The sequence below is a fragment of the Octopus bimaculoides genome, chromosome 11, assembly GCF_001194135.2.
Source record: "Octopus bimaculoides isolate UCB-OBI-ISO-001 chromosome 11, ASM119413v2, whole genome shotgun sequence".
Lineage (NCBI taxonomy): Eukaryota > Metazoa > Mollusca > Cephalopoda > Octopoda > Octopodidae > Octopus > Octopus bimaculoides.
Genome location: NC_068991.1, coordinates 21,759,605 through 21,784,210, shown reverse-complemented (window position 1 = coordinate 21,784,210; position 24,606 = coordinate 21,759,605). Strand labels below are relative to the sequence as shown.

General features: G+C 36.7%; 1 protein-coding gene across 2 annotated transcripts in view; it reads right to left on the bottom strand.

Moving 5' to 3' along the window:
- Positions 1–19,244, bottom strand: part of LOC106878229 (uncharacterized) — an 87,263-nt gene extending 68,019 nt beyond the window's left edge. The window contains exon 1 of one of the 2 annotated variants that reach the window (XM_052971590.1): positions 19,199–19,244. The gene's annotated coding sequence lies outside the window, so the exon portion shown is untranslated. Of the gene's footprint in view, positions 1–17,397; positions 17,553–19,198 lie in introns of those variants that run through there. The other variant, XM_014927386.2, reaches the window with a different exon arrangement.
- Between the last annotated feature and the right edge of the window lie 5,362 nt (positions 19,245–24,606).

Sequence of the window (24,606 nt, the reverse complement as noted above, 5' to 3'; positions counted from 1 at the left end):
TTTCTCTAAAAGAAATGGAAAAACTTTCAAAATACAAAGACCTGGAAATAGAGGTAACTCGAATGTGGAATCTAAAAACAGAAACAATTCCTATTATAGTAGGTGCCTTAGGTATAATAAAAAAATATTCAGACAAATACATAACAAAAACACCAGGACTTACAAATATATATAACATACAGAAAATTGCACTACTGGGCACTGCACACATCCTACGCAAAACACTTTCAATACAGTAACCATAAGAGCACCACAGCAAACCACAGCACATACCCAAGGCGCACAGAGCTGCACTCAGTAGTGAAGTGAAAGCACGTTATAAAAATAAAACTACTGAACAATAATAATAATAAATGACTAATGAATGTTTATGGATGATAAAAAGGAAGTATTAGTATATCAGCTGACAGATTAGTCTCATTCAAAAAACAAAAAGTCAGCTCGTGACAAGATGTATTTTATAAATATGTCTTTTGGCATATCTGTACTCAGAGTGTGACAGTAATTTCACAGAGATTCTTAACTCTAAAATATGACAGCAACAACAACAACAATGGAGTATTTTAAAACTTTCTCCAAGGAAGAGCAGCAGCACGCAGTTTAAATATTGGAGAGAGAGAGAGAGAGAGAGAAAGAGAGAGGGGGAGAGTGAGAGAGAGAGAGAGAGAAGGGGAGAGGGAGAGAGAGAGAGAAGCAAGCAGGCAGGCAGACAAACAGAGACTAATAGAAAGAATGTTCAAAAGAGAGAGAGAGAGAGGAAACTAGAGACTCCCAAAGAGAGTGTAAGAGAGTAATGAGTATAAGAGACAGGGGAATACAGTATTTGTGTGTGTGTGTGTGAGAGAGAGAGAAAGAAAGAAAGAAAGAAAGAGAGTGTATGTGTGTGTGTGTGTGTGTGTGTGTGTGTGTGTGTGTGTGTGTAAAATGTAGAGATAAAGATAGTGTGGCTAAAGAAATATAGGAATTACTGAAGGAGAATGTAAAGTAAGAATAGGTCTGAATGGGTGAGGAACAGATATATACATATATATATATATATATATATATATATATATATATATATAGAGAGAGAGAGAGAGAGAGAGAGAGAGAGACAGAGAAAGTAGTAAAAGAGTAGAAGAGAGATGATGGAATAAGATATATGGTCTTTTATCTTTTACTTGCAGGATTTAGTCAAACAAATCGTGCCCCACCACCACTTATTTTTAGATCTGGTACTTATTATATCACTGTCTTTTGCTGAACCACTAAGCAACAGGAACATAAATAAACCAACACCAGTTGTCAAGCAGTAGATGGGTTGGGATATATGCAATGACACACATACATACATACAGATATATACATAAGGACCCCCTTCAGTCATGAATGACCATGGGATTGTACTTAAAATATTCACCTCCGAGGCATAGGTCTGGACAAGGTTGTTTGTGGAAGACCAGAAGTTGCCAATGCATACCAACCTCCACTCTCCATGCCACTGATGTTATCCAAGGGAAAGACAAAGGACGATACAGCTTGGCACCAGTGACATTGTTGCAACTCATTTCTACAGCTGAGCGAACTGGAGCAATGTGAAATAAAGTGTCTTGCTCAAGAACACAACACATAGCCTGGTCCAGGAATCAAACTGAGCACCTCGTGATTGTGAGCCCGTAGCTCTAACCACTGAGTCATGTGCCTTCACCCATACATATATATGCCAATGACACATAAACACACCCTGGTGTCATGCAAATAGCACCCATGTTGGTGGCACGTAAAAGCACCCATTACACTCTCGGAGTGGTTGGCGTTAGGGAGGGCATCCAGCCATAGAAAACCATGCCAAATCAGACAAGAATCTGGTGCAGCCTTCCAGTGTGCCAGCCCAGTCAAACCGTCCAACCTATGCAAGCATGGACAACGGATGTTAAATGATGATGATGATGATGATGATGATATACATCCATCCATCCATCCATACATACATACATACATACATGCATGCATGCATACATACATGCATACACACATACAGTCTAGTGATGGTCTGCTCTTAAGCAGTACCCTCCCTTGCTGTTGTTAAAGCTTGGGTTGAATATTGGAGTGGTTTCCCATTGGCTTCTCCAGGGAGGTGGAATTTGAACTTGGAATGTAGAGATCCAGAAGATATACCATAAAGAATATCTGCTGATGCACCAATGATTCTGCCACCTACAAAGCAATGTGAAATGAAGTGTTTTGCTCAGGAACAAAACATGTCAGTCTGGGAATTGAACCCTGATCTAGCAATCATGTGTGCAACACCCTAACTTCTAGGCCAGGTGCCTTCACACACACACACACACACACACACACACATACCAAGCTTCCACACAGTTTCTGCCAACCAAATTCATTCACAAGGCATTGGTCAGTCTGGGCTATAGCAGAGGACACTTGCCTACAATACCACATAGTGGAACTGAACTCAAAACCATATAATTACACAGCAAGCCTCTTTACCACATAGCCAATATTTTGTTTATAAATGTGTAACAAGAAATAGAAATCAACTGCTGGACTGGTGCTGATGAAAGAATGATGTATCTTATACATTTTCATTGTTAATCCCACTATGATTCTCAGAGAGAGGTTTGTGAGTAGGGCCATCTTAAACAGCATAAGTCCCCAAGCAAAACAATGCACTGGAGCCTATAGTATTTAAAGAGGGCATAGAGCTATTGACTGGGACCTATAGTATTTAGTTACTGACATCAAGTCACACTATATGTAGATTAGTAATGAGCCCCTAGACTTGTGAGCCCACCAGACAACTTCCCAGTATGTTATGCCTTAAGATGGTACTATTTGTAGGTAGATGTTTGGAATTGAAAGGAAGAATGTATGGATCAACTGTTGTTGTTGGCACTCCATCACTTACAACGTCGAGGGTTCCAGTTGATCCGATCAACGGAACAGCCTGCTTGTGAAATTAACGTGCAAGTGGCTGAGCACTCCATAAACATGTGTACCCGTAACGTAGTTCTCGGGGATATTCAGTGTGACACAGCGTGACAAGGCTGACCCTTTGAATTACAGGCACAACAGAAACAGGAAGTAAGAGTGAGAGAGAGTTGTGGTGAGAGAGTACAGCAGGGTTCGCCACCATCCCCTGCCGGAGCCTTGTGGAGCTTTAGGTGTTTTCGCTCAATAAACACTCACAACGCCCAGTCTGGGAATCGAAACCGCGATCCTATGACTGTGAGTCCGCTGCCCTGACCACTGGGCCATTGCGCCTCCACATGGATCAATTATATATATATATATATATATTTATATATAAATGTATTTTAAGAATTTTTGGTGCTGTGCATAGGAGAGTGATGGATCTGTGTAGTGTTGCTTTGGCTGAGTTTTTGTTAAGCTTTACAATTGTTATTATTCTGCTCAGTTTCAAAATTCTCTCAGGCACTAAGTATTAAGATATATTTATGATTTTATGAGATTCCTGAGACATTCTTTAAAGTATTTTTTAAACAAATTATATTTTGGGGCAGAATGGGGGTGATGTGTGTGTTATGATGGTGATATTTATGGGTCTCGCAATAAAAATAGTTACAAGAAAGCTAGACATGCAATGAAATTAAGACAGTTGTATGGAGCAGAATGTGATGTAAAGAGAAAAGTTAATGTAATTAGTTTGGTGAGACAAGTATCTATTGTTAAATATGTAAAATTAGTTTGGTTATAAAACTATGGTGTCACCTCTTTTGTTATCAGCTTTGTTTTTCTACCAAGATGTGTTTGTCCATTGAACTCTCTACTAAATATGGAAAGGAATTTAGGTGGTGGTGTGATGTGGCTGGGATAAGGTTGTGTAGTTGTGGGTATTGCCTGGTTGGACAATTAGAAAAATTTGTAATGACATCTATGTATTTGTTTATTACTTCAAATCAAACATACTGTGTTTGGAATAAAATATTCAACAATACATGCTGCAATATAATGTTAAGCTCCTAACTCATACTGTGGGAAATTGCAGACTGTTCAACTGGTATACACTGCATTAAAGTGCAGATTGTCCAACTGATATTCATTGCGTTATAGTGCAGATTACCCAAATGATACAATCTGCATTAGAATGCAGACTATTCAAGTGATGTACAATGCATCGCAGTGTAGTTTATCTAATCTGATATATGCTGCCTTACAGTGCAAAATGTCTAAGTGATACACATTGCATTAAAGTGCAGACTGTCTGACTGGTCCATGTTCTGCTGCAATGCAGAATATTGGTCTCGTTCGTGCATTATAAACTTGCAAACACTTTTTGTCATAATTAAACACAGTGAAACAAGATCGAATTGAGTATTGCACTTTCAGCCTCAAAAATTATGGAAGAAAATTGAAGACATAATGGAAGTTTTTAACATAATGAAACAAAATTAAATTATTATACTTCCAACGACCTCAAAATCAAAGATAATTGAAATCTTTTACAAAAGAAACAATGTAATGAAAATCTATGAATTTATGCATTAAAATAGAAATATAGCCTACCAACATTATTATGGCTCTCCAAATTCTCAGAAACAGTTGCTGGACTTATAAAACCTTTCTTCCACCCCTTTAATTTTCTCTGTTGTTTGTACTCTGTGTAAGTTGGACTTATTAATATAAATATCTATATATTCATACTTTAAAATTCATCATCTGAAAGTCTACACCTTTTGTTTTGTCTTGTTTTGCATGTATACATATATACTTATTTTGTATTCATACCCAAACTAGTATATTTAATATGTCTAATATATTTAAAATAGAAATACGAGCATTTATAAAATGTGGAATTTCCACAGGGTCCACAGCATCAATTTTGTAGGGATAGACATATTCTTTAGTAAAGTAATAGTTCTGAAGCCTCGGGAGAGAGAGAGAGAGAGAGAGAGAGATGAAACACAAAGATGACACAATGGTACTTGAACTTAAAATAGAAGAGGGGTAGCTTATATGTTGTAGTGTATTTAACTGCACATTTTTCAACAACATTATGAGACATCTGACCTGAGGTCAGTAATCGATAGACCAGTGATGTGTCTTCTGTGGGCAATTTTTAGAATCTTTTTTCCAAATTTAATGCATTTGTAACTCATTGAGCTTTTGATGGCTTTCAGATAGTCTTTTATGTCGTGATTTGTTTAATTTTTGCTTACATAAATATTGCTAGTGATGGCAATGGTGGTGGTAGTGGTGGTGGTTGGTGTTATGTGTAGATATTTGTGCATGTGACATATTATATATTATTATACAGGTGGACAATCAGCAAATATAAATAAAACAAAAGTAAGCAATTACAAAAAAAAAAATGCTGATTCCTACTTTAGTTAAATATATCAGTTGTAATCATTTCTTCAATGATGATGATGATGATGATGAAACAGCATTACTTGACAGGGACTTAACTTCTTGGTGAAAGGCAAAAACATTTTCAGCAGAAGTATAGGGGCACAAGTAAATACTAGAAGGTATTTTGTCTAATGCTCTATTGATTTCACTAAACCACTGATGTGATGATAATGATGATGATAATGATGATGATGATAATAATAATAATAATCCTTTCTACAACTGGCACAAGGCCTGAAATTTTGGGGGAGGGGACTAGTCGATTACATTGACCCCAGTACTCAACTAGTACTTAATTTATCAACCCCAAAAGGATGAAAGGAAAAGTTGACCTTGGCGGAATTTGAACACAGAACACAAAGATGGATGAAATGCTGCTAAGCATTTTGCCAGCTCACTGCCTTGATGATGATGATAATAATAATAATTCTTTCTACTACAGGTACAAGGCCTGAAATTTTAAGTGAAAAGGGGAGTAGTTGATTACATCAACTGCAATATTTGATCGGTACTTTATTTTATCGACCATAAAAGGATAATAGACAAAGTTGACCTCAGTAGAAGTTGAACTCAGAGTGTAGAGAGCTGGAAGATATGTGGCTAAGCATTTTGTCCAACACACTTAGAATTCTGCCCACTCACCAGCTTAAAATAAAAGAAATTGTTTTGACATGCTTCATGGTTTATCAATCACTCACCACAAGACAAAGGCCTAAAATTTGTTGCAGGTGGGGAAGACTTGATTAAATGAACCCCAGCACTTCACTAGTATTTTATTTTATCAACCCCAAATTGATGAAAGACAAAGTTGATCTTAGTGGAATTTAAACTCAGAGCGTTAAGAACCAGAACAAATAATGACTCTCAGGTGATTTTACCATTCCACCAATTTTAATAATATAAGTAAAACGATTAGGTCAATAATTTGGGAAAGGAGATAATCAATTAAATCAACCTCAGTATTTGACTGATACACCATGTTATCAACCCTGGTTATGAACCAGGGTAAAAAAATAAAGGGTTATGTTAATTTAGGCATGATTTGAACTCAGAATGTAAGGAGACATAACTAAATATAGCAAATATTTCAATATACACTTCTTTTTGGTCTTTGGGAATTTTATAAAGAAAAGATGATTTGTCAGCAAAATATTGACATATGTTACATCAGAAGTGATAAGTTTTGATACAGATAACTACATGAGAATATGTGTATAAAGAAATGAGTAAAACAAAGAGATACAGTACCAGAGACACACAGAGAACACAAGCTAACAAAGGGAGCCTCTACATGGTCATTGAACACACTAAAAGCAGCAGCCAATTTTCCTTCTAATTATACATCTTACCATTTAATAAAGAAAAGACATGTTGGATAAATGTAGTCCTAGATAAACTGTCTGAGAAAAAACAGGTTGGCTATTGTTGAAATGTTCTTGATTGCAGGTTTCTTCAATTAAGCTTGACCTAGGGTTAAACAACATCAACAACTTATATCATGGCATGTCATATGAAAAGTATGTTTATGTTCGTGTGAACATGCATGTATTTGTGTGCATATGTATGTACGTATGTATGTATATGTACATGCTTGTTTATGTGTGCGTGCATATTAAATGGATAGTTGCATTGCCTGTCAAACAGAAACATATATGGAATATATAATACACTCATATAACACACACACACACACAGAGTCACTCATTTATTTGTTCACAAGCATATGCACACACATGCACACCTACAATTGATAGCAAGACAAATACATATATACCTTCATGCATGATATACATTCACACACAAAAAATTCAACCATGCAGTCACAAGCCTACAACACACACTCTGTCTCTCTCTCGCTAAAAATCGTTTCCATAGCCAACAGACATACAAAAATATATTTGATATACACACATACACACAATCAATAGTTAAATAAACATGTGTACACACACACACACACACACGTACACACGATACTGTATATTTGCGTTCACTCATTGAAAATCAAGCAAATATCTAACAATCTCTCATTATTAGACATGTCACACAAACACACACGCACCATATACACATAAACACACACACACATCTACCATAACACTCCTATACACCACACATCCCACATAAACACACTATCAAGCAGACACACCATAACACCAATGCATACATATACACATGCACACTATACATTCTACAGAGACCCATGACCAAATATACACACCATACATATATATATATGCCATACATTCCTCTTACTCTCATACATGCTCATTCATCAAACACTTACCCATGCACACACACACAAACACTGTGAAGTGCATCACATTATCACATACACAAGATACTTTACACATACATCATACGACTTCACACACACACAAACACCTCACACATACAGCATACAACTTCACACATGTGCACACACACACACACATCATGTAGCCTTTGCATACTCATACACATGCACAGGCATCATACACAACCCATACACGCTTTTATACACACACATACATATATAACGCCTGCGCCCCCACACACACATACATACATACAAAACCATGTCTCTCCCACTATTCACTCAAATAGTTTTTCTACCCCTTATATTTTGCTGTATGTTCCTTACATTATCTTACCAAGCTTGCAAAAGATTCTTACTATTCCACCAGACATAAATCCCTGGTGGTAATTATTTAGAGGTGGTGGTGCTTCTGGAAACATGGGATTGGAACAGGATAGGGAAAGAAGTACCAATAAAAGAATATGTTGCTGGGTTGAGATTCTGTGAGAAATTTTATCAAGACATGCAAAATTTCTTTCAAGCTTCATTCGTAAATGTGAATTCTTTTACTTGTTTCAGTCATTTGACTGCAGCCATGCTGGAGCACAGCCTTTAGTCAAACAAATCGACCCCCGGACTTATTCTTTGTAAGCCTGGTACTTATCCTATTGGTCTCTTTTGCCAAACTGCTAAGTTATGGGGATGTACCAACAGAAGAAGTACCTCCAGAGTTCTCGATTTTCTATGATCACTTCACTCCAAGTTGGACCATTCCTTTCTTCCTTCACAGGTTGAGGATATAAGGACCCACCATAAAACATTAGGTCTCTCAGAGCCAATATATTGTCAATCAACCTGCTTGAAATAGCAGCCAAATCTCCTTCAAATCATATCTTACTATCACACTAAAAAAAAAAAATAAAGGAAGAACACTGATTAATGTAAACTTTAAAATAAGACCAAATAGTCACAACAGAAACATATTTGATTAAAAACCTGTTCAATCAGAGCCAGCCTAGGGTTAAACAACAATATTTAACCCATTTTAAGTTGAGTCACTATATATAAGCACAAAACACACACTATGCAAAACACACACACATGCTAAATTAGCTTGAACATTAATAGCAACATCAAAACCAAATTTAAATTCTATGTTGGGTTGTTAAACTATTTCCATTCAACTGTGAAGAATCAAAACTGTAATTCAGCAAACTGATTCCGATTTTACTCATCTTCAGTTTCAGCCACCACCCAAGTCTTACATTGACAGACTGGACATCAGCAATGTACAAATATCTCAAAAGTAAATAGACACTCCTCATTATATCGTTCCATTTGTGTGGACACTATTAATACGATGTTCAAATGAGTTAAATCTAAAAACAAAGGCATTAGGCATGTGTAATAAATACTAGATTAAGTATTCAAATGAATCAAATTACATTATTTTGTTTCTAGAAATAAATCTTGTGATGGTGTCTATATATTTTCGACATGTCTCTGTATACTTTACAGATTTTATTTCTATAATGTTCCCCTTAGAGTCAAACACTGTATGATGGGGATCAAAATGGAAATATATGCATATGTATTTTGTTCTTATAGAGTTTCCCATAAAGCCAAACACTGTATGATGATGGGCTGGGGTGGGGGAGAGCAGATGTGTTCTTGAAGACTAAGTGAAACCAGGTTTATCTGAAAAGCAAACAACTTAAAGTCCGAACATGATCATTCTAAAGTTTGTGAGGATGCATGGCCTAGTGGTTAGGGAGTTGTACTCATCAGTGTAAGTTTGTGGGCTCAATTCCCAGATCAGATGGTGGGTCATGTTATGTGATGAACTGGCACCCCATGCAGAACGGAGGAGTATTGAACCCCCTTGAATGAAAATTTGGAAAAACTGTAACTTAACCCATTACCTCCCATAATTCTATTAACTGGAATTTTTTTTATGAAACTTTGATTTCTAGCATAAAACAGCCTTAGAAACACGCTGGAATGATCAAAATAACATTTCAAAATAACATTTTAAATAGAAATAAGTGAGATATTGGGTGAAAAATTAGCAAACCTCATTTGAATATCAGAGAAATATACCTAGTAGATATAGCAAAAAGGTTAGATATGTGTAAATATTGACAGATAATTACGAAATTTGTAATTTTTAAGCGAGCTCATATGAGATCACTGGTAGGTAATGGGTTAATGAGCCAGTAAAATAGTGATGTACCCTATTCAAAAAGTTTCATTCTTTTAGCAGATTTAACTCACTCAACAACTGAGCATCTTCTTCTCTATTGCTTTCCCCAAATAATTGGTGCACTTCTGAAAAAGAAATTTTCAGTTGAAATGGTATACCACTGGACTAAGTTCCTGCTTTCATCATTTCTTTGAGGCCTGTTTTTCCATGCTAGTGGGGTCCTGCAGTCAGTCGTCTCCTCTCCCTTTCTTTATTCCACAAGTTTTGAAAGTATAAAGCAACCAATCATAATATCAACTCAGAATGTCAATATTGGTGCCATTTCACTCAAGCAGTGACAACATGGAATATAAACATGCACACGTATATAATTCTATTATTCACATACTGGCTTAATCAATACACTGCCTTTAGCCAATTTTCATCTAAGCAGCTATCACATCCCTGCTCTTAAAATTGGAGTTTAGGTACAAATTCAACCTGACTACTAATTGTATGTACATATTATCTTATTACTCACAATTAGTATATATAGCCACACACACATATACACAATAACTGGCACTCGATTGGTTGGTTACGACAAGCGTTCCAGTTGATCCGATCAACAGAACAGCGTGCTCATGAAATTTATGTGCAAGTGGCTGAGTGCTCCACAGATACATGTACACTAAACACAGTTCTCAGCGAGATTCAGTATGACACAGAATGTGACAAAGCTGGCACTTTGAATTACAGGTAGAAACTCATTTTTGCCAGCTGAGTGGACAGGGGCAACTGAAATAAAGTGTCTTGCTCAAGAACACAATGCATTGCTGGGTATCAAACTCATAACCTTACAATCATAAGCTGACTACCACTAACCACTGGGCCACATGCCTTCACAATACATGTGTGCGCACACATACACACACATGATGGGCTCCCTGCAGTTTCTCTCTACCAAATCCCCTCAGATGGCATTGGTCAGCCCATAGCAATTATAGAAAACACTCAAACAAGGTACAGCCATGCACAAGCTTCTATATAAAGCCATGCCCATTTAAAATTATTTAATTTCGACCCTCTACTGTTCTAATCACTTTTATTCTCTTTGTCTTTCATCTATCTGGGCTTTGTAAAATAAGTACCAACAGTGAGTGATTCCATCGACTGTACTGTTAACTACAAGTTTGTGGCACGGTGCCAATTTCAGAAATCATTATTATAACAGACAGGAAAATAAAAGTTGTCTCTTTCGATTATCTTTCATTTATCTTCACATATTATAGAGACTTAATAGAGATATGAGCAAAAGCCTATTTACAGCTTCAACTTCTCTCAAATTGAATTTTAATAATGATTTCATACATTGAAATAAAGCCAGCAATTTGTATTGAAAGAAATATTTGGGGTGGAAGGCTTTATTCAGCTGTCTGGTTTAACATCAACAACTGGTCCCGGGGTTTCTGCAGTAGAGTTCACAAATTGTAGAAATATGGACAATGACTTTGGTTTGAAGTTTCTCCCCACTCTTTGAGGCTCTGTAATAAGTCATGGGGGTTGCCCTACTTCTTGTGACTAAGCTGGTGCCCACCACCAGCATCAGAAACATACATTCATAATCATGTATGAGTGCTTTTGTGTTTGTCCTCACTCCTTAATAACTGGTGCTGTATTGGTTATGCTCCTGTAACTTAGCAGTACAGCAAAAGAGACCGATAAACCAGCACCAGGCTTTAAAAAACAAGTACTGGGATCGATTTGTTCAACTAAACTTTCGAGGTAGTGCCCCAGAATGGCTGCAGTTTAATGAGTGAAACAAGTAGAAGATAGATATATTAATTGAGGTTAAGAAGTTTGCTTCCCAAGCAAAAGAGTATCAGGGTCAGTCTGACGACACGACAACTTAAATATCTTGTACTATAGCCCTGTGTTAACTAAAGCTTCATGAGCAAATTTGGTTGACGAAAACTGAAAAAAACATGTTGCATGCTTGTGTGTGTATTTATACACATGCATGTATGTATGTAAGTATGCATGCATTTGTGTGAACGTTTGCATCACCTTTTCTTAACACCATGTTAAGCATCTAAATTAATTTCACTGTCCTACAAGCAGTGTCATTTGTTTCTAATAATCTGCAAAAACATGTCTGTTCATAGGGAAATATTAACTTGCTTGGAAACTGGTTAGGGTTGGTGAGAGAGAGGGCATCCAGCTGTAGAAAATCTGCAATAAATTCTATCTGACCAATGCAAGCATGAAAAAGTAGACATTAAAATGATGAAATTCCTGAAGGGTTAACTCAAACTTTTGTCATTGTAATACTCAATATAATATATACCAGTAATATAACGTTGGTTCAATCCAATATTCCTTAGCCTTGTGCCTTAATCAGTGAAGGAGCCTATAGGTGGTCACACAACTTGCTACACATAGCAACCAAATTACCTTCAGACTATACCTTACCATCTATAGCTCATGATGCAATCTCAGAAATCAAAAAGCTAATATGGGATGGTGATAGAGCTTTTTGATTATAGTTCTGCTTGACCAAAGCTGACCTAATTTAAACAACAACAGTTAATATGGGATTTATACAAAACTGCTGCAATGTTTTATGGGTGCTTTAGTCATTTGAAACACCACAGAATGTTACAGGTATTTATAGAACTGCAGTGTGGGCAGCAGTGGAATTTGAACTCAGAACAGAGAATGGAAAGGAACAAGTAATTTAGTCTAACATTCACTCTACTGACTCCAATATCTTCATGACTTTGTCGAACCCCTATCTTTAGCCTCTCTTGGCTAGGCAAAAGAACTTATGTTTCTAGTAGGAGAGATACAGAATGTTGCTGCAGGAATTCTTTCCTCATTGATATTAACACCAGAAGTGAAGTGAACCGGTTTTAACTTGAAGTTGTAAACAATGATTTCTGTAGTGACTATTCCATCTTATTTGCAGATGTAGTGCATCTAGGATCATGCTACCTTGTGTGTCCTTCCTTTCTTAAAATAGCAATGTGATCTGTAAATTTTGATTGTCATTTCCAGCACGTTTAGCTGCCTCGAGGATTACGTCTGTCCCTGCTGTTCGCTCATCGAGAGGACAGAGTAATAGTAAAAGGGTATAGTAGTAGAGAACGAAATAATTAGAGAGAAAGAGAGAGAGAGAGAGAGAGAGAGAAAGAAAGAAAGAGAGAGATAGAGAAAGAGAGAGAGAGAAAGAGAGAGGGGGAAGAGTGAAGTAGCCATAGAGTTGTAAGGGGATGGTAGTAAGAGGGAGGGAGAAGTAGCAAAGGTAAGTTGTAGGAGGGAGGTGGGTATATACATATTTATGTGTATATATATACACACACACCTTCCTCCAACAACTTATATGTTAGAGAAAGAGAGGGAGAAAGAAAGAACGAAAATAGTTGCGGTGAAAATAGTTAGAAAAGGTGGAGGGAGAATATAAACAAAAACTGTAGGATGAATGAAATATAAACAGTGTGTGTGCAGGAGTAGCAAAATAACTAATTGAATACTGTTGCTCGGTAATCAATGAACATGATCATTTGTCAACACTCACTTGCCAACAATCGATCACAGGATCAGAGAGAGGAAGGAGAAAATAATGGAAAGATAGAGAGAGTGAGGGGGATGGATATAGGAGAGACACGGACAAGAGTAGTTTCAAACTACAGTAGCAGTGTGTATATATATGCTCTGCCAACGTCAATGTATGGACGCGTGTGTTTGTGTAATTTGTTTTGTTTGCGTGCAGTGCACACGGAAGACGCACGACGAGGGAGCGAGAAAGGGCAATTAAGTGTCTTCTGTGCGTGCGACACACGCAAATAAATACGCAACAGCACGCAGAGATTGGACTGAAATCTGCTGCTGTTATTTTGAAACTAGTCTTTTCGAAATTGCCTCTTTGTCTCTTTGATTTTTTCCTCTCTCTCTCTCTCTGTCTCTTTTTCACACACATACACACGTTCGCGTGCGCGCACATACACATGTTGTTATGTGTACTTGTTTACGAAGAATAAACAAGATAACCTCGAACAAGTGAATGCCAAACTCCCGACAAATAAATATATATATATATATATATATATATATATATATATATGTATATAAAGTGTATGTGTGTGTGTTGAAAGAGAAAGAGAGAGAGAAGGATGAAGCAAGATTTGCGGGGCTGCGAAGTGAAGTGGTTGTATGAATGATGCATGGTGGGGAAGGAGCAATATCTGGGAGTAATAATTCAGCTCGAAATAAACCATTTTTATAGCACTTTGCTATAGAAATTGTATGCATGAATAAATCTACAACAGCAGAGAGAGAGAACAGCGAAAAGAGAGGAGGTGGGGCGACGCAACACTTAACTATAAACTGCATAACCATCGATAGACGCGCGCGCACAGCCGACCACTCTTGGTAGAGTTGCGTATGAAAATTATAATAGCAATAATAAAACTATTATGTTACAGATAGCTTTTGTATTTAACCTTCCAATAGCCTATAAAAAGAAGTATCAATAATGAACGATTATCGATTCCATTGACATATGTCCTCATTTTTGCCGTGTTTTCTATAAACAAGAATTACATCTTTATATGTTATCACTTCAGTAACACCCTATTCTGTATTTTTTCACTTTGTTTTCAAGCTGTTGAGTTTTCAGCTGCTTCCATTTTTTCGGTGATGAGGTGTGATGTGCAAGAAAGAAAGAAAAAAAACTTAATCTATATGTAAAAAAAACCCACCAAGTTCTTTCTCTCTCACACACACACAGACACCGATATCACAAAATAACAAAGCTAACAAGTGTCACATTTTCTACTATTGTTAAGATTTGCCAGCAAAATATGTTTGGACACCCAGATCAACTCTATGGGCAAAAGCGTTCCATATTCGACTATCCAGTCTTTTTCTCAGACAATATTTCTCGGATATTATCCAATATGTCGTTTTTTTATGGTTATTTAAGAGAGATTCGACTGCTGTTTCTAGCATATCGAACGGCACGTAGATGCTCCCTCGCTATATTGTTTTTGATCTTCTTGCGGCATATTTTCTTCTACATTTTATCTTATATACACAAAACTGTATACTCTATCGATATTGTATGAATAAAATTGAATTATAGCATCGATTTCTATTAAGATCTTTTATGCTCGATAGTTTTGTTCATTTTAATTGCCCCAGTGGAATAATAATAATGTTATCGTTATTTTATTCATGCCTTGTAAGTTAACCAAGCTTTTCCTCCTGTAATACGCATCAGTTATGTAGTATAACAACTGCGAGATTAAGTACCAGAACAGCAACAAGATTCAATATTAACCGAAGCGGGGTTTGGGGGATTCTATCAAATATTGATTTTGCTTTTTCTTTCTTACTATGCACAAGGCTTCGGGTTTTATCTCAGACGATATATGGAATTATGTGATATCCATATACGCCTTTTTCATGGCAGCTAGTGATTTAAGAGTGAAGATAGGGTTGAAACGTTTATTCATTTAGAAAGAGTTGACAACGAAAGTGAAGGAAAAATTAAAAGTTGCTAACAGTGTTCTCTCTCTCTCTCTCTCATTCACACACACACTAGCTATCTATCTGTTTTCACATTAGCTATGTAAGCACCACTGGGAATCGAAAGTGGACTGTTAAACTGAACTTTTCGTTTTCTAATTATTTTTATATCGTCAAATAATAATAAGGTCAAAGCCAGAAATTTGAGGAGAAGGAAACGTTCTTAAATATCGACTCTAGTACTTGACCGGTACTTTACTTTATCGGCGTAAAGCTGTGCTCAGCATTATTTGAATACAGTACGTAAAGAGCTGTAACATATACCGCAAAGCAATTTTGTCGACGCTCTCATGATTCTGCCGATAAGAGGAAAATAAAATTCTTTTGATTAAGTGTTGTAGCCACAGATTCCTGGGAGATATAAAAGATTGCGTCGTGACGTTGATGCCTAGCTTGGCTACGTAAGTTAGTCAAAAATCGAAACCGAAGTCAGGTTGTGAATTTGCTTCAGGCGGCTTTATCTCTACAGTTCCACACCTGCCGAGGTCATCTTTGTCTTTCATCCCTCCGGGTCGATAAAACAAATTGCCAATCAAGTAGTGGGGGTCAATGGTATCGACGAATCTCTTCCCCTCAAAATTGCCGGCTTGTGCCAATAATTAGAAACCATTATCAATTGTTATATTAGTACACATCGCAAATTTTGGAGGATAACACAGAGAGCTGAAGGGCAAAATTTATTTTTTGTAATGCATTAAGTCCGACGCACTACTGTTCTGCCGTCGAACCACCATCTTCTAGGATAGTAATAGTAACAGCTTTTCTAATAAAACACAAACATGATAGTAAAAGTACAGAGATATAGGGTATATACTCTCCTGCTTATACCTGAATGAACGGAGCCGCACCTGGGTAGTAGAATAGACATATGCAACGTGTATTTCATTTTTATCTATAATCCTATTCAGGAGTAAGAGGGGGCACAAAAAGACGTAAAATACCGTTTCAGTTAACCCTCTCCTTTGTATTCACCCATGATCTTAAGAGTGTTTTGGAATAATAATAATAATAACTTTTGGCATAAGGCCAGCAATTTTGAAGTGAGTCGATAAAGCATCGGCCTTGGAGCTCTAACTTGTACTTATTTTATCGACCCCGAAAGGATCTGTGGCTGGATTTGAACTCATAACGAAAAGAATAGAAAAGAAAAAAGACAAGAAACGACCGCTAAGTATTTTGTCTGATGCATCAAGGATTCTGCTAGTTTGCCGCTTAAATAATAATAAATAATATTTCATTTATTGGCCACTAGGGCGATCCTTTCTGCAATAGGCAAAAGGGGCCTGAAATTTGATGGGGGGGGGGGCTAGTCGATTAAATTACCTCCGTGCTCAACTGGTGCTTATTACGTTAGCCGCGGCCGAATTTGAACTCAGAACGTAAAGTGTCGGGAGGAATACCACAAAGCATTTATTCCGACTTGGAAAAAGAATACTAATTTCATTGGAAAAAAAAAAAATACCTAATTTACTATACACAGAATGAGGAATTAATATGTTTATGCCTTTCCCGAAAAAAAAAATTACTGCGGTAAACGAAATGAAATGTTTTGAAACGAGAATCGAAAAAATATAATAAAGTGATTAATGTTAAAATACCAAGTCCTGGGTTGATAAAAGAAATTATGTGTGTTCTAAATTAGATTTTTTTTAAATGAAAAAATAACAATCGATGAGGTTTTTCTCTTTCATATTTAAAGATAACGATAGAAAATGTGTTACAACTATCATTCATATTGCGATTGGTGTTGTTGTTGTTGGTAGAGGTGACAGTGCGGCAGCGCTCCTCAATTCTAGACATAAAACGAAGGATCGGAAAGAAGCACCTGGTATATTATTTATTTATTTATTTATTTATTTTCACACAAAGTTCATCAATTAACGAAATGATGCAGAGCAGAATTCTGTGTAGAAAGCGGGACGACGGTCAGGTATAAAATATGCAGAATGAAAGAAACAAGTGTTTATTTGCTGCTTACCCTGTAGGAGAATGTCAGCTATGTGTCCGTGGCTCAGGTTTAAGTCTGCTACAACGAGCCTACATCAGCTCCCCGTTCGCCTTAGCAGAAGTCACATTGCTTCAATCTATTTACTAACAAGTGAGGAAAGCGACCGAATCAAGGGGCATAACTCACACTAATAAAAACTGCCGCAACAGGCAACAGAATTAGAGATACTAAGAGATTCCTATCTATCTCTTTACTCTTTTACCTGTTTCAGTCATTTGACTGTGGCCATGCTGGAGCACCGCCTTTAGTCGAGCAAATCGACCCTAGGACTTATTCTGTGTAAGCCTAGTACTTATTCTATCGGTCTCTTTTGCCGAACCGCTAGGTTACGGGGACGTAAACACATCAGCATCGGTTGTCAAGTGATGTTGGGGGGACAAACACATATACATATATACGACGGGCTTCTTTCAGTTTCCGTCTACCAAATCCACTCACAAGGCTTTGATCGGCCCGAGGCTATAGTAGAAGACACTTGCCCAAGGTGCCACGCAGTGGGACTGAACCCAGAACCCTGTGGTTAGTAAACAAGCTACTTACCACACAGCCACTCTATCTATCTATACAAAAGTAAGGTAATCTTCAAGTTTAGGGGGATAAAAAAATAAATAAAAATATTCAAGGGAAATAACTGAACGACTTACCAGTATTATCCGTTTTCTTCTAGCTGTTTATAAATAAATCACACCCTAACCCTAATCCTAACGTCAATCAAATCACGTGTGTGATTTATTTATAAACAGAGATGTACGGAGAATACTGGTAAGACGTTCAGTTACTTCCCTTGAATATTTCAATTTATTTTTTTTATCCCCCTAAACTTGAAGATTACCCAAAAGTAATATAGCACGATTAAGATAATTGTAAATGACAAAGATATGAAGTAAAATTAATTTCCGTCGATGTCGACGATGAGTATTTACTTCTTCGATCAACTGAGAACTACCGGCTTATTACATTAGCGTGATAAACGAGTTGTGGGTAACCTGTGGCTCGCAGGACTTTCTGAATAGTATACCTAAGGAAAAATTATCTCGAAGTGTTTTTTGTAGTGCGGCCTACATGACTATGAGTTAATATCTCATGCGTTCCGCTTCTCGAAAAAGGTTGCCCATGCTTGGTATAAATGGCTAAATATACGACAGATACATGTATCAACGTAATTTTTAATGGGGAGCAACAAAACTGGACACCCATCCAACGAGGTCCTATCAATATTGTTTCCGTTATAATTGCCCAACACGCCACTCAATGAAATCAAACCTTGGACCTTGTAATTATGGAACAAATTGCTTAACCATTTGACCATGCTGCGCTCATGGAAATAAGTATGCAAAATATAAAGGATTTATAATTCGTATATCAACTATATGATAACAACTCGTAAAAATGAAAAAAATTAAATGCCAAATTAGAATTCATGTCGTATATAAATATTGATTTATAGCAAAAACATGAGACAAAAAAAATGACGAAAATGTATAGTCGTTTAAATGAATGCCGGTTTTTGATTATTACTTTAATATTGAAGTAGTAGCCCTCATTCTTAACGTTGTAGGACAAGAGATTGTTATTAATTATGGTTAAACATGTATTGTAAAACAGACGAGTTATAAAACATTTATGTGTCCGTTTATAACGTTGTGTTCACAATAAAAAATAATAATAAACGCCGTTGAGGCAAAGCAAAAAGAAAAATATTGCAAAAGCTGATCAAAACGGAATACATGAATATAAGTATTGATTTCTAAAGCACAAAAAGAAAACCTACAATACTTTACTGTTACTTTAATGTTAACGTGGTAACTAACATTTCATGTCATGAGCCAAGTGGGAGGTGACATTCTAATTGAATGAGAGGAGGGGAAAAAAGTAAGGGAGACAACCCTAGAATTTAAATTATTTTATCTTTTACTTGTCTCAGTAGATTGCGGCCATGCTGGGGCACCACCTTCAAGTATTTTTTTTTTTAGCCGAACGAATCGATCCCCGGTACTTATTTTTTAATTCTGGTATTTATTCTATCAGTTTCTTTTATTGACCTACAAAGCTACGAGGACGTAAACACACCAAAACCAGTTGTCAAGCGGTGGTGGGGACAAATGCAGATATACACACGCACATGTATATATACGACGGGCTTCTTTCAGTTTCCGTCTACCAAATCCACTCGCAAGGCTTTGGGCAGGCAGGCAAGGCAGTTTTCCTTGGTCTGGTGGCTATGAAGAAAGAGTTTGTCTGGTGGACGAGGCTGAAAAAAGTGAGGATAGAAACATTCCATTTTGATAAAGACCTCATCGACTTTTTCAAGTTTCACTTGAAAAGGAAAGTGAGGGTGAAGAGGGAAGTGCTGTCCTCGAGTGAACTTATGAAAAGGTGGGTGGAAGTTGTGAAAATGGGAAGAGTGAATGGTACCACTCACAGTGCAGACTTGTGAATCAGAAGAAAGGAGTTAGAGAGGGCACTCATCTTTGGTATTGGATGGTGGGGTTCCTCAATTATCCCAAAAGATCCTCTTGTATCAGGGGGACCTGATATCAATGTCACTTTTTTTCCCCCCTTTTCTTCTAGTGTTATATACTATGTATTCTTTCCTCCTTCTAATGCATATTATGTATACTATTTGTTTATCATTCCATCATATGTAAACCCTCACGCTTTGTATCTGTTTTTGTATTGTCCCTTCATCCTTTGCCCTGGTGGCAAATAAAAGAAATCATTATTATACTCTTTTACTCTTTTTTACTTGTTTCAGTCATTTTGACTGTGGCCATGCTGGAGCACCACCTTTAGTCGAGCAAATCAACTCCAGGACTTATTCTTTGTAAGCCTAGTACTTATTCTATTGGTGTCTTAAACTGAACCTCTAAGTTACGGGGACGTAAACACACCACCATTGGTTGTCAAGCGATGTTGGTGGGACAAACACAGAATGCAAACATATGTATATACATACACATATATATACATATATGAGACGTGTTTCTTTCAGTTTCTGTCTACCAAATCCACTCACAAGGCTTTAGTCAGCCCGAGACTATAGTAGAAGACACTTGCCCAAAATGCCATGCAGTGGGAATGAACCCGGAACCATGTGGTTGGTAACCAAGCTACTTTCCACACAGCCACTCCTGCGTCTCATCATTATTATTATTATTATCATCATTATTATTATTATCATGACCTTATAATAATTCTGCTTGTCATTCTGTTATTTAGCCTGTTGGTAAAGCTTTCACATAATTAAAGAAAAAGAAAGAGAATGAAAAGGGGAGAGAGAAGTGTCCATGATGTGAGGTAGAGGGAATGTAATTGTAACACTTTCATATGATTAGTTGAAGAGAAAGAGAGAAGAAAGAAAAAGGAGAGAGGATAAGAGGATAAGGTGAAGAGTGAGACTGAAAGATGGAGAAAGAAAAAGAGGGAGAGAGAAGCACCCATGATGTGAGGTAGGAGGAATGTAATATTTATTACATGGTTAAAAATGTTAGCTGAAGGTAGTGATGATATAGAGGAGGAGAGTTAAAAATAGAATTTTAGTAGAGGGGTGATGTTCTGATGGTGAGGCTAAAGAAAAGCAGAGAGAGCGGGAAGAGAGAGGGAGAGGAGGGAGAGAGGGAGAGAGAGAGAGAGAGAGGGAGAGAGAGAGAGAGGGAGAGAGAGGGAGAAAGAGAGAGAGGGGGGAAAGAGAGATGATGATGGTGGTGGTGGTGGTGATTGGATAGTGAAAAGTGTATTTTTTTAATTGAACTAAGTTTTTATATCACCTGTCATTTAATGCATGTGCATAAGTGAAATTCTGTGAAATATTCATGCTCATTTACATGGCAGATATATGCAATTTCAAATTTCACTAAAGGTTGTATCATATGTGTGGGATATATATATATATATATTTTTTTTTTGTTTACAGGAAAAATAGAAAAATAAGAGTGAATATATATTTTATTAGTGTTGTGTATTAAGTCTATAAAATTGTGCATAAAATATATAAAGAGTATATATAAAGTGCATTAAGTAATCATTGTATTCCAATTTCTTTCACTTTTCAATGAGATGTAGATGAGTGACTATCTTTCCATACAGACACAACACAGGATACGCTTTCAGGTTTTTTGGATGGAGTTTTCAGAAATAACCCAATAGGTTTATCATTAATTGCGTAAAATATTCATGGGTCTCACTAGTTACTATTATTATTATTTTTTCTTCTTTCTTCAAATTTTCTTCTAGTTATTGCCGAGTGTTTTCCGTACACCTAGGGCAGAGAAGCTCATTGTATGCATTCTCAATTTACACACGCAAATTCACAGGCAAAATATGTATTAAAAAAAAAAAAAATTAATAAATAAAAAGAATTCATGAATGCATGTTGTTTTCACAGCGATAATGCTCTTCTCAGTACATGAGTTGTTCCAGTTAACACGATTTTTTGCACTTCCTGTAGGGATGGTAAGCCTGATATCATTTTCAAATAGGTTATTATTATTATTATTATTATTATTATTATTATTATTATTATGCTGACAGAAATTTTAGCACTCCAGACAAAATGCTTAGCAGTATTTCATCTATCTTCACATTCAGAGTTCAAATTCCACAGAGATCAACTTTGCCTTTTATCCTTTTGGGGTTGATAGAATAAGTATCAGCTGAAATAGATAACAATCTCCCTCCCCAAAAATTCCAGGACTTGTGCCTTTGGTAGAAAAGATTATTACTATTAGAAGAAATCATAAAATAAATCATTATTATCTCTAATTACTGTGGAGCCAAGTAAACATATGTTTGCAACTCACTCTGTAAAAATGCATTTTGTGACTTGAAATAGATATTTTAATCAAAAATACTTACTTGCAGAAAATTTGTTACAGATTTTTTTTTTCTATTAGCTTCTTACAGGGGCTGACAAAATGAAAAATAAGGTTGCATTTTATTTTTAGACAAAATTATATTTTTTCTTCTCACATCACCAGAAAAAAAAAAGGCCATAAATGTTTGATGCCACACCCACAAAAAGGCTATAAATTGCCAAAGTGAACGGTTCAAAAGTGTGACATTTTATTCCATGTCAAATGTTGTAATAACGGCAATTACTAGTGTAAAGAGAAAACAATTGTGTTGTATTTGCTGCTTTCAAAAAGTTGTGGAATTTGCAGAAGCTAATGGTAACAGAGCTGCCGAGAGAGAGAGAGAGAGAGAGAGAGAGTTTTTAGTAACAGAGAATTTTATGAGACATCAGAGAAAGCAAAGCAAACCTTTATTAGAAATGCCAAAGACAAAGATGGCATGTCAACGGAAGCTGGCTCTATATCCAGAAATGGAAAAGAAACTGTTAAACGGGGTTACTGACCGGAGGAGTGAGGGTTACATTGAGCAAATAAGATCAAAGACTGCCAAGATGTCTCTTAATCCATTATTTAAAGCTTCTAATGAATGGATCCATTGTTTTTTTGGGGTTTTTTGGGGGTTTTTTTGGTGAGACATGGGCTTAGTCTTTGACAATAAACCAAAATATGCCAGAAACTATGATGTGAGTTAAAATATTCTTTCTAAATTTGGTGCAAGGCCACCAATTTTGAGGTGGAGAGACAAACCAAGTACATCGACCCGGCACTCAACTGGTATTTATTTTACCAACTCTAAAAGGATGAAAAGCAAAGTTGACCTTAGCAGGATGTAACATAGAAAAATAAGATACATTTCATTTCACAGTTTTATTTTGAAGCAAAGCAAAAAACAGTATGATCTTTGACTTGAACATATAGGAAATATAGATGAAACTCCTATGTTTTTTTTTTATAATCACCTTGGATATTGAACAGCTGATATCAAAGGAAGGAAAAACTATTTATGTAAATACAATGGACTTGAAAGAATACATTTTGCTGTAGTATTTTCAAGTACCTGATGGTACAGATGGAACAAATCTAAAATCAGTGATGAGATTTAACCCTTCAGCATTTAAACCAGCCGTATCCAGCCAAAGTATTCTCCTTGTTTTTATCTTTTCAGGGTCAATAAAATAAGTACCAACTGAGTACTGGGGTCAATGTAATTGACTAACCCTTTCCCACGAAATTACTGGCCTTGTGCCAAAATTTGAAACCAATATTATGGGATGCAGAGGCAGCAAGCTGGCAGAGTTATTTACCATGTTGGACAAAATACTTAGCAGCATTTGCTCTGGTTCTGTCAGCTTTGAACTTAAGTTCTGCCAAAGTTGACTCAGCTTTCATCCTTCTGATGTTAATAAAATTTGAGGACTGGGATTTATGCAGTCAACTTGCCTCTCCCCCTCCTCAAAATTTCTGGCTTTGTGCCAAAATTAGAAAGATATATAATGAGATGCAGAGGAAAAGTCGACACAGCAAGGAATGGCAGATCATTTTTGGCACCAATGATTATATAGAATCTGAATTTGATAGCTGGTGCCATGTAAAAATTACTCTGTATGCTCTTTGAAGTGATTGGTGTTGGGAAGGGCATCCAGCTGCAGAAACCATGCCAGAGCAGACAATAGACCTTAGCACAGTTTTCTGGCTTGCCAGCTCCTATCAAATTGTCCAACCCAAGCCAGCATGGAAAATGAACAGTAAATGGTGATGATGGTGGTGTTGTTGATGATTATGATGATGATGAAACCAGTGATGACGGTGGTGATGATGATAATGACGATGACAATGCCGATGACAACAATCACCACCACCACCACCATGGTGACAAGGACGACAATGGTGACAACGAAGACAACAATGATGATGATGATGATTTGCAAAACTTTAAGTAATAATCTTTTATTACTGGTTGATAATTTCATAATTGGGAATAACCTTAAACATACTTTACTGGCTTCTTTTGTTTAATTTCTTTTACAGTCTGCTTTGATATTGCAGTATATTTTTATAACATACATATATATGTAGCAGCTATTTTGTCATTATGTTTCATCATCATCATCATCATCGTTTAACGTCCGCTTTCCATGCTAGCATGGGTTGGACGATTTGACTGAGGACTGGTGAAACCGGATGGCAACACCAGGCTCCAATCTAATTTGGCAGAGTTTCTACAGCTGGATGCCCTTCCTAACGCCAACCACTCAGAGAGTGTAGTGGGTGCTTTTACGTGTCACCCGCACGAAAACGGCCACGCTCGAAATGGTGTCTTTTATGTGCC